The 19,413-nt window shown below is 44.7% G+C and overlaps 1 protein-coding gene and 1 long non-coding RNA gene across 27 annotated transcripts in view; one reads left to right on the forward strand and one right to left on the reverse strand.

The window, feature by feature from the left end:
- The window catches only part of IRF2 (interferon regulatory factor 2), an 80,131-nt gene extending 72,491 nt beyond the window's left edge, over nt 1-7,640 (reverse strand). The window contains exon 1 of one of the 3 annotated variants that reach the window (XM_008710493.2): nt 7,460-7,640. The gene's annotated coding sequence lies outside the window, so the exon portion shown is untranslated. Of the gene's footprint in view, nt 1-5,965; nt 6,102-7,066; nt 7,164-7,459 lie in introns of those variants that run through there. The other 2 variants (XM_008710494.2, XM_040643378.1) reach the window with 2 other exon arrangements.
- Nucleotides 7,641-7,918: 278 nt separating this feature from the next.
- LOC103680995 lies at nt 7,919-19,413 on the forward strand. 24 transcript variants are annotated; one of them, XR_005838280.1, is made up of 8 exons: nt 7,919-7,933; nt 13,242-13,317; nt 13,557-13,940; nt 14,925-14,984; nt 15,233-15,406; nt 15,508-15,649; nt 16,990-17,199; nt 18,911-19,413. It is a non-coding gene; the product is annotated as an uncharacterized LOC103680995 (long non-coding RNA). The 24 variants fall into 24 exon arrangements; XR_005838283.1 differs by having other exon boundaries at nt 13,759-13,940; XR_573218.2 differs by lacking the exon at nt 7,919-7,933 and adding an exon at nt 8,204-8,754.

Genomic DNA, 19,413 nt, shown 5'->3' on the forward strand with positions numbered 1-19,413 from the left:
GGATGTACTGTATGGTGACTAACATAATATAATAAAAAATCATTAAAAAAAAAAAAAAAGAAAGCCAAGCACCCTTGATCCCACCATGCAAATGTTTTCTGCCAGTTTTTTTTTTTAATGATAATATACGAATACACACACATTTCTAAAATAAAATTAAGGTCACAATTAAGTATCTGTTTTCCTCCACTCAACATATATCGCAAGCATCTTTCCATCATTAAATGCAAAAACATGAATTTTATGAGCTGTCCATCCTCATCGTCCAGATGTGCCAGAATTCATTTACATGTATTCCCATTGTGGCCATTTAGAGTGTTTCCAAATTTTCAATATAACAAAAGCTAATTCAATAAACATCCTCAAAAATAAATCCTTGTCCCATCTCTGGTCACTTCACATGAGTATGTTCCTACAAGTGGGATTACTGGAACAAAGAGTTTCACATTTTTTTTTTGCGTGTGTAACACCAAATTGAATTCCAGAAGGTTCATTTCAACATACAATCCCAACTGCCACAGAGTACTTAGTTTCACCATCAGTGACCTACGGGACTGACCCAGTGATGGCACTGGCAGCTCACCTTAACTTTGTCACCTGTTCTTTAGGGGAACACAGAATCGGCCCATTCTGCTTTCCTGATGCCTAGTCACCTCCTACAACCTGACAGAAGATAAAACAGCAGGGAGGAAGACCAGCATGGGTCTAAGAGAGCGATGACAATATTTCTAAAAATTTGTATCACCACGTATCTTCCTTTCGGGGCCCATGGTTGCCTCCAAAGGCAATTCTGGATGGAGTCTGAGGCCTCCAGTAGGGGGTAGCAATTCCTCCACCCACTCCAGGCCCAGCACTCCTACCTCAAAAAGCTTCAACCATGCCCAAGGGATAACTACCCGCAACCTCCTGTTCGCCTGCCTAAAGTCAGCTGATGCCTAGCGGTTTCCCATCAGACTTTACCTCCCGCAGGATAAAAAAGCTTAATTCCAAAGTCGGATTTGGGGGGGGGGGTCCTCTAGTATGCCAACATGACCTTGAGTTCCTATCAATTAACTACCGACTTGCTCCCTGCTACCCCGAAATTGGTTAACGAGACAGAAAATCCACCTGCCTGATTCCCTCTTTTCTCCCCTCCCACTCCAGAATTCAGGAGGCACTATTCCACCCTACACCTTATTGTCTCTTTTCATCACCTCACCCCCCAAAAATGTCACCTTCCAATGCCCTCCCACTCCTATCCCACCCATCCACACACCCGCTAACACCCGACCCAGGTGTTAGGACACTCTTCTCAACACTGTAATTCTTCTCATCCGGTTCAATAATTCTAGGGTAAGGAGAACAAAAAAAGCTCTCTTCAAAAAAACACATTAGATATTACTTGAAAAAAAGCAATTTGTATGCAGTCCCTTCTAAGTCAAAATGTCAACCTCATGAAATGGGCAAGTCAGTAGGATTCTAAGATTACGGGGCCAGGACAGTGTATTCGATCTATAAAACATTTCTTTAGATCCTACACAAACCTGACATTTATAAGCTCAATAAGAACAAATTAAAGTGGAAGCTCATCTTTGCTTGCATCACACTGGGTGTGCGAGTGCAGCAACAGATTGCTAAGTATGCCTGAAAAGAAATTACTTATGAAAATTACATAGCAAGTACTTAACTCCCAAAAATATTGGTATAATAAAATTCGACAGAACTTTATCACACAAAATCCTAAATTATGATATTTTGTTGAACGACACTGGCCTTGCCCTTGAGATAAACATGCTCAGAATCCCTCATCGGAAAGAATCGCACAAGCCTTGTCTCTCATAAAAATGGGGACGATGCTCGACTCCAGTTTTCTCTTGTTTATCAGAGCTGAATACTACACCGATAAAGCGGAATATGAGCTGAAACAGAAACAAACAAAAAACAGACCCATAACTCTTTATGGCCTTCCCAGACCAAGAGACATACCCATAAAACAAAGTCCTTCTTGCCTCTTCAGAATGGAAAATTCAAAGGATTACAACCATCACACTAATATCTCTTTCATATGACAACCAAGGTCAACAAAAGCAGAGCCAATGGAGAGTGACCACGGATTCCCAACTCAAAGCCCTGTCTAAAATGTGGAACACAGGTCTGCATAGCATGGCCTGAGATAATAGAGAAATAAACGATCTGGCCCTTAGAAGGAATCCTTGATTCGGTGGTTCTCTGCCTTCACTCTGGCCCACACATCTGAGGGACAGGGATCCAGAAGGCCCTGGCAGATAAGAGAGGCTGGCTATGGGGGGGGGGGGTACTTTGGGTGAAAGAATCAAGGAGAGGAAGGCATTGTAGACAGTCTTAAGTCTAGAAGATCCTAGTGGCTTCTGAGAGCCCCCTCTGCCCAGGTGATGTTGAGACGCACACGAGCCCCACACCCCATAGCTAACAGCACTACGCACCCCATTTTACAGACATGAAAACTAAGGTGCCAAAAGGAGAAGTGATTGGGAGAGCGAATGGAAGGGCTGAAAGTCAACTCCAGGCCTCTGGACGCTTGAGTTCATGAACCTTGCACTACACAGAGCCTTGAACACAGCTGGCTGTCAACAAGTATTTAAGAAATTAGTGATAGAAGGGTACAGGTTTGTGTTCATTCAATAAAATAATTTCCCGGGTTACTACAATGGTTCACATCCTGGGATCCCTGGATCCCCAGCAGAATTCAAAGCGCCTGCTGCCAGCAGGGGTCCTGGGCTTGTTTCAGAACTCAGAAATCCTACGGGGACTATGAGTTCATCTAAAAAAAAAGGCTGCCCGGGATCTAAAATGTCAAGTTTCTCTACTTTGGATTGGAATTAGATCAACCAGAGTCGAGGATGCTAATTCTCCCAGGTCAACCAGGAGTTCTGCCTGGAAGTCTTATGCAATTCTAATAATAAAAACAGGCATCAAAGTCTTCCTAACCAAACACAATCTATTTCAGTGACAGTTTGTCAAAAGATGGAACTGGTGAGGGAGAAAATCATTTAAAAAGGATGCTTGAAGGTAAAATGTTGGCAGCTGGGGGCCTGCTGCCTGCAGCCCACGGGGCCTGGTGGAGTCCTCAGGACAGGCTAGGGCTTGGCATCAGGTGCCAGACAGCTGGATCTGCTGCCGGTGTATGTCCCTTGGTATATTACACAAAATACTGGCGTCACGTTGAAATCTGGAGCCTAGAGAGAATTTATCAATCTTTGCTGAAAAATCGAGGTTTATTCAAACTTCCTCGCTTCCATTCCCACCAGCCACTTCCTTGAGGGCCATCCCTCAACCCTGCCTTGGGCAGACATTATGCGTCCGATATTGATCACACTCAGGACAAAAACAGGACACATCTGGGCCAAATGCGCAGAAAGCCCTGACCTGCTATCCCCTGTGAGAGAAGAACCTTATGTCCCATACTGACGAAGAGAAGAACTGATTATTAATAATACTGACACGTCACAGCAATTTACATTCTCTTTATGTATTACTTTATGTACTTTTTAGAGGTTATATTTTATAAAAAATATATATGTTTATTATATTTATTTTCACATATGTAGTGTTGGGCATACACTAAGCATTCAATAAATTAAAGTTAACCCAATTCCCTTAAAGATGTTATAGCAAAATACTACAATCAGCTAGGGGCGTACCTGTAATAAAGATAATGAATTAAAGAGTCTGAAGCAACGAAGGAAATTCAGACTAAAGCACACTGAGCCTGAAAAGATTTATATATATACATATACATATATACATATACATATACATACATACATACATATATATATATGGAGAGAGGAAAACAATACATTGGTATCACTGTTATTTCCATATCATTTCATCTCCATGGATACCATCTAACTTCTCTTCTGACAGGAAAAAATTCACTGACAATATTATATTTCACTGTTAAATTCCTTGATGTTTTACATAAAAAACAGCTATTCTGTGTTTAATTCCTTGCCATTATCCATATACTCTTGGAAGAAGTAAATCCCTTTTCGCCGCAAATTCTGTAAGAGAAAGTCAGTGTTCAATCCACAGTCCCGATTTCCTGGCCTTTTCCTATTAATAATAATGACAGGATTCTGAAAGTTAGTGCCTTACACATTAGCAGACTGCTGTAACTTACACCACCTTCTTTCATACACAGGATCTCATCTGTTCCCCAAAGTAACCCTATCAGATAGGCAGTTAACTATCATAATCACCTTCCATAGAACTAACCCCAAAAGGTAATCACTGTTATTTATCTTTTGGTTGTGTATTACCAGCTCACCAACCACAATACAACTTCCCCAGTGGGTGAGGAAGTTGTTTTCCTGTTCCCAGTTGAACCCACAGAGCCTAGCACTGTGTCTGGTGCCTAGTGAATGTCCCAGGAATATTACTAAATGAATAAATAACGTCCTTCATCTGCTTCACGCCCTTTTTGGTACAAAGCACAAAACAGAACCATGTCCCAGATACCCCATTTAGAGTTCTGCTCTCTATCAAAAGGAAACTGTGTGAAAATGTTCTAGAAACAACAGAGCTCATATTCGACAATCCTAAGAATAAAAGTACAGTGTCCTTGCAAACACGAAGCAATGGATGCACATCAAAAGTTAAGTATCCGAAGTCTCGAGTGTTCCACTACTAGTTTTGAGTTTAACGGCCTTACCTAGCTTTGGTATATTGAGTATCTGCCTAATAAACTACTTCGGAAGGCAGAGTAAGAGAAAACTGGGGCCATGGGTCATAGAACTGTCAGTACTCTAGGGCAATTTCTTTGCCATAATTTGCTTCCAATTTAACTACAAACCCTCACTTTTGATTAAGATGACATTTTTACAGGTAAGTCAGTCTGAAATATGCAAAATTATCTTCAACTTTTGAAGATCAAAAGAAAAAAGACAACTCACCAAGGATGAAGTATATAAATGTTTAATATTTGGAAGCAATTACGAATCATCATAGAACAGAACTCCTGAATCCAAGAGGCCAAAATCTAACTTCTTACACAACAGGCTGAGTTATAAATTATAATCATTCACTAATTACAGCGAAATTCTGGACTTTGCCATCTATCAATCAATAGATGTTCCAAGGTTACCCCACAGAAATGCCCATTTAATTGCTAAATATTCCATATCCAAAGTTTCCTTAGAAAAGACCATTTTTTCCAGGATATTTTAGGTTTCTATTTCTACCCCTTCCCCCTTCAAAAAGGAAGGATGGGGCGTTGGGAAAACTAGAGAATCCTGAATCTGTGCGCACCCTGAAGTGAAACAGGGATCACCCTCCACGTCCTGGAAGGGGAGCGCGCATCTGTCTAACATCAAGACGATCCACCTTTCGAACTCAGTCTGTCACCAGACCCCTGTCTGCACCTGCCCTGCGAGCACCAAAAAGTGCAGGGTCCTAAGCGCCAATGCAATTTGCAACCGGTCTGAAAACTAATAAATGACTGCAGGCTTGACAGCAGCCTTGGTGATTCCTGAAAATCCACAACAGGAAATGTAACTATCCTCCACCCTCCCTAGCCATTCATCAAAAGCAGACCAAGTCACAGCAACAGGGAGGCCAGGGGAAGAAGGCAAATGCCAGCACTTTTCCTCCCCTAGAAAGACTCTGCGTTTTCTTGTTCCCTAACCAAGGACGGGGAGCACTACCCACCGCCCGCGCTGGAGGGAGGAGGCTGAAGAAGGACGGAGCGGGTAAAAACGTTCCCAAGTTCCAAACACTCCTCTAAGGGGTTGCAAACGAGTGAAAGCCGCGCCGCTCCTCTCTGACCACCCCGACTGCCAGTCCCAGGGGGCACATTCACAGCTGATGCCCGAGGCTTCTGCCTACACCCACGGACCGGGGCGCCTCAGCGGGCGCCGGGAACACGGTCTCCGCGCCCAGCTCGGGCTGCCAGCCTCCTTCCCTTCTCCCCCTCTAACAGGGCAAGGGGGTAGGGCTGCAAACGTACCGAGACCTGGGGCCAAAGACAGAAGCCGGCGCGTCCTGGCGAGGGGATGTAGTTACATCCAGAGGCCCTTGGAACTTGCGGAGGCTTCCCGAGCCCCTCTCGGGGGCCGGCCCCCAGGCCGGGGCACTGAGCGCGGCCGCGGGCGGGCGGGCGCCACGATTGGCCGCGGCGGGCAGCGCTCGGTGGGCGAGCCCGGCCGGCGAGGCGGAAAGGAAGTGGCGGCCACGGCTGTGCACCAACCACGTTCGGCCGGCGGGCGAATGCCACTCGGCGCCCAGAGCGGGGTCGGAGGGCGCGGGGCGGGCACTCGCGTCCCCACCCCGCCGCTGCCCGCGCCCCTGGACCCCCAGGGGACGCCCGCCCCCACGCCTGCCAGCAGGGCGCCGCTCGGTCCCCGGAGGCTCCCCGCCCCCACCTCGCTCGCTCCGTAGCCGAGGCGGGTCAGGCCCAGCGCGCCAGGCCGGCCCCGGGGGCGCCTGCGGGGACCCGGCGGCGCCCGGCGCCCGGCGCTAGGCCGCGGCCGGGGCGGATGACCCCCTCCGCGCGGCGCCCTCCCGGGACGCGCCGCCGGAGCCCCCAGCGCGCCTGGACAAGTGCAGTGACAAAGCCCCAGGGCCAGGCCGGACGGTGGCCGGCGGAAAGGAGGACCCGGCGTCCCTCCGGAGCGGCGGCGGCGGCAGCGGCCCAGCTCCCAGGAAGCCGGCCGGGCCGCCCAGGCCCGGCGCCCAGCCCCGCTCGGAGCCCGCCCGCCGCCTCCGGCCGCTGGCACCCGACGCCCGCGGCCGCTCCCCCAGTCCGGCGGACGGACGAGCCCTGGGGCCGCTGCGGGGCGCCCCACCAAGTTTCGTCTCGCCGCGGCGCAAGGCACCTCTCCCGGCCCGGGCGCGGGGCGCAGGCAGCGGGGCGGACGGCGGGCTCCGGCTTATTTACGCTGGGACTGCCCGGCGAGAGGCGCCGCTGCCGGACCCGGAGAAAGACCCGCTCCCCTCCTTCGGATCTGGTGGCGACGGCGTCTGTAAACACGCACACACATGCACACGACAATTCTGTTGTAAAAGGAGGCCCGACTCCAGCGGACCTGCACCCACACACACACAGCACCTGGGGCGCAGAATCACACAGAGCAGGTCTGCGTCCATGGAGCCACCTCTCCGCATCTGCAAATCCAAAAGTGAAATTAAACCTCCACCAACCTCCTCCTCCTCCGCCTCCCTCTCTACCTCCTCCTCCTCCTCCTCCTCGCAGCCTTAGCAGCCCCAGCAGCAGCAGCAGCAGCAGCAGAACCTGCTTCCCCTAAAATCAGATGATCCCGAGGAGCGCCGACTGTCCCTCCAAACATCCGTATTAATATTTATGAACCCCAGCATTTTCCGTCTGCAAAACACTGTGTCAAAGCACCAGGACGCGCGCACACACATCCCCTCCAGTCCTCACAAACATGCCCTCGAGAAAAACACACACGCACAGTCACAACCATTATTTGAAAAATGTTACCTCTCAGTGTGCTTTTTCACACTACCAATACAATTCCGCAAGGTTTAAGTGTTGCTAGGGTGTGTGAAATGGAAACGAAAGCCCGTCAGTTGAATAATCGCAGGAGCAAAACTAAAAGTTACTCCCCGGCTTGCCTGAGAACAGTCCAGATCGAAAGCAAAACAAGGAGAGGAAACTGCGAAGCGCTGAGGCTGGAAATCCCCCCACCCCCCGCCCTCCTCCCGGCCTGGCTCCCTCCCTCCCTCGCCTCCCCCCTCCGCCCTCCTCCCTCCGCCCTTCCTCCCCAGTGTTTGTTTCGAGCTTGTGCAAGCGGGCGGTGGAGGCGGAGGGAGGGCGCGAGCGGCCGGCCGGGAGGTGCGGAAGTTCGCCGCGGCCGCTCATTGGCGGCCCGCGCAGCTGTCATCATTTCTCGGAAAAGTCAATTTCATTTTCACTTCCCCACGTCGCGGCAGCGGGAGCAACAAGCGGCTGCTCGTGAGTCTGTTGTTGGCACCCCGGGACGCTCACCCTCGCCGCGCACGCACTCGGAGCCGGGTGGGGGGCCAGGGGTGGGGGGCCGGGGGCGACCCGGCGCCAGCACCGTTTCAGGCCAGAAGCTCGCGGCGGTGGGAGAGGAAGGCGGGTACCTGAGCCTCCCTCCTCGGGGTTACCCGAAGGTGGGGAGGAAGGAGGAGGAGGGCGGCAGGGGAGCAGAGGGGGCGCTTGTCATCCAGGTGGGGGGCAGGTGTAAGGGGTGTGTAGCACCGCTGTTTTCAGAGTGGGTAAGAATTCGCTTAACATGCCCGCCTCCGAGGACTAAGGAACAATGAACTGGCGAGACAGCATTACTTAGATACGGATGCAAGAACTGGGCCAGGCGAGGACTCGCGACCCTAACCTTAGTTGAACCCTCATCGGGAATTGAGGGTGTAACCGTTTTGAGGGCTGCCGCCATCTCGGGCACCACCTGGCTCTCTGTTTGGGGGCGAGGGCGATAAGGGAGGCCCTGCCCTGGTCGGTCTACAGCAGCGCACCCGGGACTGAATTATCGCCCGCGCAACAGAAAGTACTTTACTGCAGGAGGAGATGCTAAAGGGTGTGAGTTAACTGTACTTCTGATGTCTTCATCGTGGCCCGTCCAGGACAGGGGCTTCATACTGCGACACCTTCGGCCAGATTCAGATTTGACCTCTTCAACTTAGCAGCTGGGCACGCTCCGCCAAGTGGCATGACCTAAGGCCTCAGTTTTCCATGCCGTGAAACCTAGATGCATGACACAATGCAAGCATACAAGTACAGCACCTGTCACCTTCAAGGTGTGTTCGTTCATGCTCATACAATTCATTTGGGACCTACCACTTCTGGGTCCCTTGGCTTAACAGTATCAATTCTCATATAATTACACCTCTTTCTTCCCCCACATGCAATTTAATCAGCCTTCCCCCAAACTTCTCTACCCAACCCAGAAAGACCCTTCCTGGGAGGCCATAGCTATTTATATGTGAACACTTCTAAACACATGGCTCCAACTTCCCTCTTTGCCACAGAAGTATTGATTTCTATGGATTGGAAAAAAGAAAAGTCTCTGACTATGCATATGTGATGAGGAGACAGCTGAGTGTTTAGGATTCTGTTTTGTGGCTGTGATGTCAGAAATAGATCTCATGTACACACATTGCTGCTTCTCCCCTCTCCTATAATACTGACACAGACACTTGCTTTCTCATTTCATAGAACACTGGCCGCTACAGGCACTGAGAGTCATTATAGACAAAGTCTGTATGGCAGCTGTCACTCTTTACCCACCTAGGGACCCAAGTTGAAAACCCCAGTAGTCATTCCTGATGTCTTCTTTCCCCAACATATATCCAGTCGGTAGCATCCTCCTGACCTGTTGATTTTACTCCCAAACGTGTGGACCCGGCCCCTTTTCCCTCCCCGCTGTACCTGCCTTATGCAGCTGCTTCCAGCCCTGCCCACCGTTGTGCTCCTCCGGGCTACTGGCCACACTGCCGTCCAATTCAGTGGGAAATTAACTTCAAATAAAGCACGATTCCAGCCCTAAATCTACCTCTCATAAGCGTCTCTGTAGCTTTCAGAATGAAGTCCATATATTTTTGATTTTTTTAGAGAGAACGCGCTAGAGTGAGCACAGGTGGGAAGGGGGTAGGGCAGAGAGAGAGAGAATCTTAAGCAGGCTGCACACCCAGCACGGGGCCAGACGCAGGGCTCCATCTCATGACCTGAGATCATGACCTGAGCCAAAATCAAGAGTCACTTAACCGACTGAGCCACCCAGGCACCCCATAAAGTCCATATTATTTAACAAAACATATAAAATCCATTATGATCCGGCACCAAGCTACTTTGCCAGCCTCATCTCCTGCCACTGGGCCCCACGAGCCCTCACTCGTCCCTTATCAAACCAGCTGCCATTCCTTCCTGTAAAACAACAGAGCCAGCCTCTTGTGCGTCGTTTTATCCTTCACGTGGTACCCAGCACACAGGTGCTCAAATACTGGTGAATTAATAATTACCCTTTGTAATTAATGATTGCCCTTTTTTTCTCATGAAATATTTTAGACTTTATTAGAGTATTTTATTTTTTAATATATTATAACTGATATTTATTGTACAGAATGCAGAAAATGCAGCAAAATTGGAAGAGGAAAAGAAGCCAGCTGGAATCTCACCAGTCAGGAATTGAGCTGTTGATATTTTTGTGTATTTCCTTCTTTAATTTTTCTAAAGGGCCATTTCCAGGCCTCATCGACGCAGTCTCTGTGTCTCATGTAGTAATGCCGGTTGTGCTGCCCATTTTCCATGTCTGTGTGACTTCCCTGTATCCTGTTCTCTTTCTTGGCTGGCTCCTCTTCTGCTGCCAGCCCACTCAATTATGGTGTTTCCAGACATTCCATCTTAAACCCTTCCATTTTCTCATTCCACGTGCTTTCTCTTTGAGTGCTCTCACTCGTGCCCAAAGCTTCAGCTAGCTCTATTTGGCGTTAGCTCCAAAGTCTGTAGCTTCTGAGGGCTGGTTGCATTACCTCCTAGATGTTTCTCGGGCTCAACAAATTATGCATGTCTAAAACTAAACTCATCACATCTTTCCCAACAACCTTGTATATTTGTCACCTCACTGACCCACCAGCAAACTGGCAGACATCACTGACTCCTGCCTTTCCTGAGCCCCGTGAAGCTCCCTGAGGCATGGGTACTGTTTCCAATTTTTCAGGCCCCTAAACACATAAAGCGTAGAATGAATTTCGCTCTGTTCTTGTGACCTCGATGACCTATCGCTACAGACCCAAAGTGTAAATACGCCCCCAGAATCCATGTGGTATTGATACACAGTCAAGAAATATATCTTAGCCCTTTGATTAGATACATACAGTCATAAATCTCTGTGGAAAATGGACCAGTATAGCAAAATATAACCTTTTCGAAAGTCTCTGAAAAAAAGTAACCTTTGCCATACCAAAGAAATCTGACCAGACACCTTGATCTAATACAAAAACCATTGTTCAAGCAGTCTTATATGATGAAAGCAGAGTGATCTCCTGAGTGAGGCCTGCTGATGTTCACCTGTGGCATGGGACCTTCTAAAAGAAGATCTACCTACACGCGTTAGGACTAATTTCTTTTCAAGGAAGTTGAGGAAGAGTGGTGATTAGTTGGGCACGTAGTGATTGATCTTGCCCTGAAGGATTTCAACTAAGGCAGAAATTTAAAGATACATTCAAGGTTAACCCCTTTCAGATGGGTTTTTCATTTATTTTTCTAACAAGAACAGTTTCATAAAATAATCATTCAAATAGCAAACATTTATGAAGTGCCCACAAACCCTTCTCAGCACTGGGAACATAGCACCTAACCAAAAACATGGGAAATCTCTGGCTCCTGAGTCGGGTTCTTACAGTCTAGTATTTAGGCATGTTAATTTCCGTTACATCATCCCAGTATCCCAGCATCCCCTCCATCCGTAACCACAGCCTCTAGAAATGTACGTTAAAGTTAAGAATGTGCAATACAATGGCTCTCTCACTAAACTGTTAAGTATTTATAGTTTTGATTAAATCAGTAGCCCATCATCCATCTGTCAATTGATGCCCAGTCTTCTCACCTTATCAGTACCACTCTGTCCTGGCCACAGAGGCTCTCCCCCATGGTGCTATAATTCAGGGGATTATAAAATCATAGAAAATGAATATTCCACACTTGCAAGAGCAGTTGGACCAATACAGAGGCATAGACTATAGTCCTGAACTCCAAAGAATATTATTGTGAAGTCCACATTGAATATACAGTGGAGTTAGATTTTAATTGAGACAACAGAACTGTTAATGACATTGAAAAAGCCACACAAATAATGAATCATGGAACGTTACATCAAAAACTAATGATGTACTGTATAGTGACTAACATACCATAATAATAAAAAAAAGAAAAAACCTTCAATCAAAGTTCAAGGATCAGAAGCATCAGGTTGGAGAAATTCTTAACTATTACCTCATGTAATGGTTTCTCCCACTTTACTAGAAACTCTGAAATGAGGTTCATTTTGTTGCAATTATCCTCTGAAAATTATGAATTTCAATTGAGTGATCTATTGCCCAGTCCTTAGTAATAAATATTAATTTTGTCCTGTTCTGATGAAGTAAGGGAAAAAATATTCTTTAAAATTGCCAGGATAGGGGTGCCTGGCTGGCTCAGTCAGTGTAGGGTGTGACTCTTGATCTCGGGGTTGCAAGTTCAAGCCCCCCATTTGGTGTGGAGATTACTTAAAAATAAAATCTTTTAAAGTAAATAAATAAAAGCAAAGAAAATTGCCAGGGTATTTGTGTTGGGGTGGGGAGAAAGATATTATCTTGTCTAAAAGGAAGGTTTACAATTTTGTAAACTTTATACATTGTTTTTTGCTAAAATAAATAAAAATCTTTTTTAAAAAGTGGGACGGGGCCCTGGGTGGCTCAGTGGGTTAAGCGTCTGCCTTGGGTTCAGGTCATGATCCCAGGGTCCTGGGATCTAGTCCCACATCTGGTTCCTTGCTCGGCGGGGAGCCTGCTTCTCCCCCTGCCTACCACTCCCCTGCTTGGACTCTCACTCTCTCTCTCTCTCTCCCTCACTCTCTCTCTGGCAAATAAATAAATAAAATCCTTAAAAAAAAAGAAAGTCAGAAGGAAAAGGCGTCCATAGTTCTGTCTTGAGGTTCTTTAGAAAAGAATTACTATAATAGTTTCAAGTATTAAAAATATTTTAAACGAGAAATAAATTTCAAGTTTTTGACGTAAATTCAGCAAACCACACAATTCACTGGATCTGGATATTTGAAGAATTTTGTGTTACAGCTTCCAGTCTTTCTCTGTCAGCTCCTCACTTCCAGTGTATGAAGCTCGATGACACTCAGCCTGTTCTCTTTCTTCCCAAACGTCCCCGCATTCTGAATGACACCCCTTCGTTCTATTTGCAAATGTTTGGAAATTTGCCAGTCAGAAAGACAGAAGAGTGTCATGAAACAAAGCATTGCTAGTGTTTTTAAGTCTCTGACTTCTTCCAAAAACTTCCCCTCCGCTAAATCCAAAATGTGCGTGACAGTTGACAACACAGGACTCTTGGCGCTGCCTCCTTGGCCTCTGAGGCGAGAGGGCGACATTTCGCAGGCCTGTGTGCGGAGCTTGGCCATGCTGCGGACACTCGAGCTGCTGGGAGGGCGGTAGGAACAAGGCAAGCCCTGGTCTCCCGGAGCTTACATTCCAGACAACCCAACCAACAAAGTTACAGATGTGTCTTGGTGTTTTTGAAGGAAATAAACAAGAGCTTTGACTGAAAATACTGGCGGGTCTAGGTGGTCAAGGACTGTTCCTCGGAGAAAGTGACAGGTAAGTCAAAGCTTGAAGAACAAGAAGATAGGGGCGCCTGGGTGGCTCAGTCGGTTGGGCATCTGCCTTCGGCTCAGGTCATGAGCTCTGGGTCCTGGGATGGAACCCCACGTCAGGCTCCCTGCTCAGCGGGGAGTTTGCTTCTCCCTCTCCCTCTGCTCCTCCCCCTGCTCAAATAAATAAATAAAATCTTAAAAAATAAGAAGAAGAAGAAGAAGAACTACAGGATGCTGTGTTAGTTTCCTAGGGCCGCCATAACAAAGCACCACAAACCAGGCAACTTCAATGAACAGAAATATATCGTCTCGCAGTTGTGAGAGCTGATAGGCCAAGATCAAGGTGGCACAGGTCGGGTCCTTCTGCGGCTGAGGGAGGGATTTGCTCCGTGCCTTCTGGCTGCTGGTGGTTTGCCAGGGGTCTTGGGCATTGTTTGGCTTACAGATGAGCTCTGCTCTCTGCCTTCATCTTCATACGGTGTTCTCCGGGGAGTGTGCCTGTGTCCAGACTTCTCCTTTTTATAAGGACACCAGTCATTGGATTAGAGGCCCACAGTACTCCAGTATCGCCTCATCTTACTGATGACATCTGCAGAGACCTGTTTCTGCGTAAGGTCGCATTCTGAGGTACTGAAGGTTAGGACTTGGGCATATGAATTTGGTTGGGGGAATGGGGAGGACGCAGTGCAACACATAACAGGTACCAATTGTGCCCTAAAGCCCTGGGGCAGAGGAAGGAGTGGGGACAAAGGCTCTAGAAGGGAAAGGGTCTGGGGAATTCTGGAAAACTGAAGGGAAGATGTGACTTCAGAGTTGCAAATGAGGGTAAGAAGGACTGGAGCAGAGGCAGGCGAGCAGACACCAGATCAAGGAGTTTGGGTTTTATTCTGGGATCAATGGGAAGATTTCCACAAGTTCTGTGGTTTTAAAAGGTCATGTTATAAATTTCCCAGTTGTCACTTCAGTAGTGCAATGCAAGGGTTTCTTAATTTGTTGGTTTCTTAGGAGAGTTGACAACTGTTCTTTCTTTGCCCTCTCAATTCATTACATGTTGAATTTACTGAGGAAATACAACACACTTAAGATATTCTGAAACAGTTTTGTCTTTTTTATTTTTTTAAAGATTTTATTTATTTGTCAGAGAGAGAGAGAGCACAAGCAGGAGGAGGGAGAAGCAGGCTTCCTGCTGAGCAAGGAGCCTGACATGGGACTCCATCCCAGGACGCTGGGATGGTGACCTGGGCCAAAAGCCCACGCTTAACTGACTGAGCCACCCAGGCGTCCCCAGTTTTGTCTATTTAATATTCATTTTTAATTCCTCAGTTAAAATATTTATTTCCTGTTAACTTTCTCCCTGATTTCCATCTCCAGAAATGAAGTTTTTACTTCATTCTTTTTACCCCTAAAGAAACTCTCCTTAAAAAAGAAAGAAAAAGAGAAGAAATATTCAACTATAAATTCCAGGCATTTTCCTCAGACTGTTTTGAGTGAACAGTGATCATTTTCAGAGATTGTGTCACCACAAAAATCAATATTCATTCCAAAGTTCAATGGCTCCAAAGTATTTCAGTTTTTTAATTTCTAAAACTTTTCCAATTTTTTTTCTGTCAGAAACTCCTGTGTAATAAATCGTTTTCACAAGACTGAATTTTTGTTGGCAGAACAATCGACGTAAGTAAAACTTCATGGTTTGCCTTGAACGTTTTGTAATTTGAAAGCAAATATTGGTTTAAACAGCCCATCACGTATTTTTGCAACCTCAAGCTGTGGATCCTGGTTTCTGCACCACTCCTCTCTTGACAACCAAAAAAGGTCAACTTTTTTTCTGTTTTATGTATTGAGGTTCTGAATAAGACTTAATTTAGGGAGAAGGTCCTGTTGCTTTAAAAATTTTTTTTTTTTAATTTAAAAACTAACAGCCACAAAAACTGGCTGTTAGTTTTACTTCATTTTCAGATAATCGGAGAGAAAAAAGAAAACACAACCAACTGTAAGTGGAAAACCACTAAAGATTGAAGGAGAGAAAGAATACAGACACCAAGAGATGGGAGGCAGTTGTGAGCGTCCATAGAGCAGAGCCGGCCATCTTAGAGGTACCAACGTTACAGGCTCATCATCACTTGACTTGCTCAGTTGTCTCCCATTTTTCTTTGTTTTTATTTCCCATCTTGATCAGAACTTCTCATCTTTTCAGTGATGCAGAACCAAAGAATCATGACTACTGGTTTTCATGTGTGCAGTTGAGGTCATTCATGAAAGTTGAGGTTTGGACAGACCTTTTTCCCTCATTGAGAAACTGGAGAAACGTGACCCCCAAGCCTGTCATCTTTCACAATGTTCGTACGTGTTTTACCGCATACGCACTTTTCCTTTGTTGGTATTTTTGCTTATGATGAACTTAAGTAGATAGTAGGAAATATTTACTCCACATTGAGGGGAGAAGGAAAATAAAGTTTATATGTACAGTGTGACCACCCCGAAGATGTCTTGTAAATAAAACCAAATGGAACTACATCAAACATTAGCAGCGGTTGTCTTTGGGTGATGGAACTAGGGATGATTTTTTTCTCCTTTTGAAAAGTTGACATTTTTTGAGAACAGATTTTACTTTTATTAATGTAAAATTTTAAATAATTTGTATAGGTGACTTCAGAAAAGTATTTCTTGATATATGATGTTTATATAAATGACTTGTGAGTCTTAGCTAGTTTTTTCCATGGAACTTCCAAAAAGAAAGCACTGATTAACATATCTTATATCTTACACTACATTCTTTTAAGAATTTTTAAACCTATGTCTCTTTAAGTTACATGGAAGATAATTTTTTCCTACAAATGCCGTGGAGTTTCTCCTAATCTTTTATTTTATCAAAACATTCATCTTTTCAAATGCATTTGTGTTTTTATCCTAACAATTCAAATATTGACTCTCCAAATGAACATATAAAAGACATATGTGTCTCTTATAATGTGTCCAGATAAATAGCTATTAATAAATGATAAATCCCATGATCATTAATTTTTAAATAACCCTTTGCTTTGATTCACATCATGGCTTAAATATGGTATGTGAAAAAGAATAAGAATTAAGGGAAATCTACTACAACTAAAGAAATTTTTCTAATTATAAATTTTCATTTCACTTATATGCAAATTTCCGTTACTATATTCTTAGCAATCAAATTCAAATTCTTAGATCTCAAACATGAATGAGGACTCTAAGAAAAATATCAAACTTCTCTGTTAAATTTGTTCTTTTTGCATTTCGTCTTTCTGGCACTTTCATATTTAGTCATCACATTTCCTATTCTGCTTGCTCAGTTTCCACATACAACCAGATCAGCAGAAGGGGAGGGAAAACATCTCATTTGAGGGCAGTGAAGGAAAGAATCTCTCTTTATCTATCCCTCTCTCTCTCCCTCTCTCCTACATGCTCTCGCGCAAACACACACACACACAGGAGAGGAGGGTTCTTTGCATGCAAATGCGCATTTGGAATTCAGAATATATTTTAACCACAGAAATAATAATAAACTATGACAATATAAGTAATATAGTTTACCTTCATTGTGGGTTAAAATAAGAATTTATTTTAATAAATAAATATATATGTGGCCTGGGAATCCAGTTTTACAACACTATACACATGGGAAATTTTCATTCTGAAATCTTAACAGCTGTCTTTCAAGCCCAGTGTTGGAGCACGTTGGATTGTGTGGGTCTGGGACTGCCTGCCCTCTGCAGGGCTGTGCTCGGCAGTTTGGAAGAGACAAGGAGGAAGGAGGCGTGGTTCCTGACCTCAGTGCATTTGCAGGCTCCATTGGGAGACAGGGCCTGCAATGAAATGATTATTTCAAGACAGAAATGGTTGGTGGCTCCACACCCAGGTAACATTTTAATACATTTATTTACTGTTTGTTCAGCAAACAGATTCAGTGTGCTTCTTGACTCTGTATTAATTATCTCTTTTTATATTTTACATAGTATTTTCTAATATAAGTATTACGTGATTATAGTAGAGTATTAGAGCAATACAGGCCTATTTTGTAGTGACAAAATCAGAAAGCACTTGAATGTCTATTGGTAACTAAATGATTGAATAAACCGTGGTTGATCTATTCTATGGGATGTTATGCACAAATAAAAAAGAACACATTAAGCCTTTCTGTTGATCTAGAAAGGAGACCAGGCTGTATTTTAAAGAGAAAAAGATGATGTAAAGAAATGTTCATATTATGATCTTATTTTTACAAAGACAACAGTGACCCCCCCTTCTCCCAAAAAAGTGTTTGAATTAAAAAGGATACAGATATATATACAAAGCTGTAAATATTGGCCACCTTGAGGACAAGTGGGTTACTATTTTTCTTAATTTACCTTTGTATTGAGAAGAAAATGAAAAATTTAAGATGAAAATCTGGAAATACAGAGCAGATTAAAGAAAAAAATTAAAATCACTTTGATTTTTATTTTGTTAGGGTAGAGAGAGAGAGAGAGAGTGTGTGTGTGTGTGTGTGTGTGTGTGTGTGTGTGAGAACTACTCTGGATAATTCATTGTAAGTAGATTTTTCTTGACTGTCCGCTATGTTTACGTCGCTTCAAGGAACTTCTGGCAAAACTGCTTTAATCCAAAGCCACCCAATAGACCCACAATGGAGACACTTTTAAGCAGGAAGGCAATTCAGTTCCCTTTGGGATCTGCCTACTCTCCCTGTGGGAATGGCCCATCTTCTGTGTATCTCTCCTACCTGAAGAGAAAGGAAGAATTCCTAAAGTGTAAAAATGTGAGAATAAAGGGTGTTGTTCTCACGCCAGTATGAGCCCTGCTCTTGTTAAGGGTTCTCTGCTTTATACTCATGAATTTTCCAAAATTCATCTTAAAGAACCAACATGGCTTCCCACCAGGCAAGCTGAATGTACTCACAGGAAGGAAGCAAGCAGATAATAGAGTCGGTCCGCTAACTACATTTTAAGAAAATGGTGTATACATTTCTGCTCAATATTACTTGTAAGTCCATGACACTAGTTCAGTGGCCTCTGAAAAAGTGAGTAGCTTAGTCCAGTTTTCTCTGTATTTTTTCTGAAGAATTATTCACCAGGAAATAGACATCCATTATATCAATATGACACTTTCATCAGCACAAAAACGAAAAATTCCAGATAGTAAACAACAAAGCGTAACCAGCACTACCAAAGGAAAAATTCAGAAGACTTCCCCGAAGTAGTAGGATTTGAGCTGTACCTTAAAGAATAGGTTAAAAATAGAGTAATTAAAAACATATATTTGTGTGTGTGTGATTAATAGCCAGCTTTAAAAAACCTTGACAAAGCTTTCAGACTTTAAAATGTCCTCTCATCCCACAGAGAACACCCATCTAACAAACTCATCAGGGCCTATAGTCCAAGCTAGTTCTGTATTTAAGCCAAAGAAATTTTGTTGAATTATACATTAAATGCATTGGTAGGGTTAGGAACTAACTTTTTCCACTAAAAATTAGAGATGGGGGTGAGGAGGAAGACCCCTAGGTCCCACATGTGGAAGAAATATGTGTGTTTACTAAGATCTCTAAAGCAGATCTTTCACCTCTCAAACTATAGATGGAAAACTATTTCCCTGTGATACTTCAACGGATTCCTTAGAAATGAAAGAGAAAAGTTACAGTCACCAGGTCCGTGCCTGTGGATGTGAATTTCTTGGCTGCTCTGAGGGCGCGCCGCAGTGGGCAGCTGCTACAATGATGGGGGTGAACCTATTCCCGGCCGTGTTCGGGACGTATAGAAGAATAGTTTCAACTTACTTATCAACTCGGCATTCCACGCACAAGTGACTTTGATTACAAGTCTGTGTCTCGTCCATGATACCAAACAGCTGTGGGAAACTTAATACTTATTGTCTAGATGTTTAGCTTGTGCTCATGTGGGCAAAACACCTGTGCACTGACCTAGTATTTTATCCAGATGTTTGATGGTGTGTGCCTATGACCCTTTCACTATATACTTTATTTCTTCCTGTTAGCCATTATAAAGCCCAAATTAGATTAAAATTCAATTTATCTCCAAGTTTAGGCTTTAAACAAAAATAAAGGAATTCTAAGAATCCA

The sequence above is a fragment of the Ursus maritimus genome, unplaced genomic scaffold, assembly GCF_017311325.1.
Source record: "Ursus maritimus isolate PB19 unplaced genomic scaffold, ASM1731132v1 scaffold_28, whole genome shotgun sequence".
In the NCBI taxonomy this organism is placed as follows: Eukaryota; Metazoa; Chordata; class Mammalia; order Carnivora; family Ursidae; genus Ursus; species Ursus maritimus.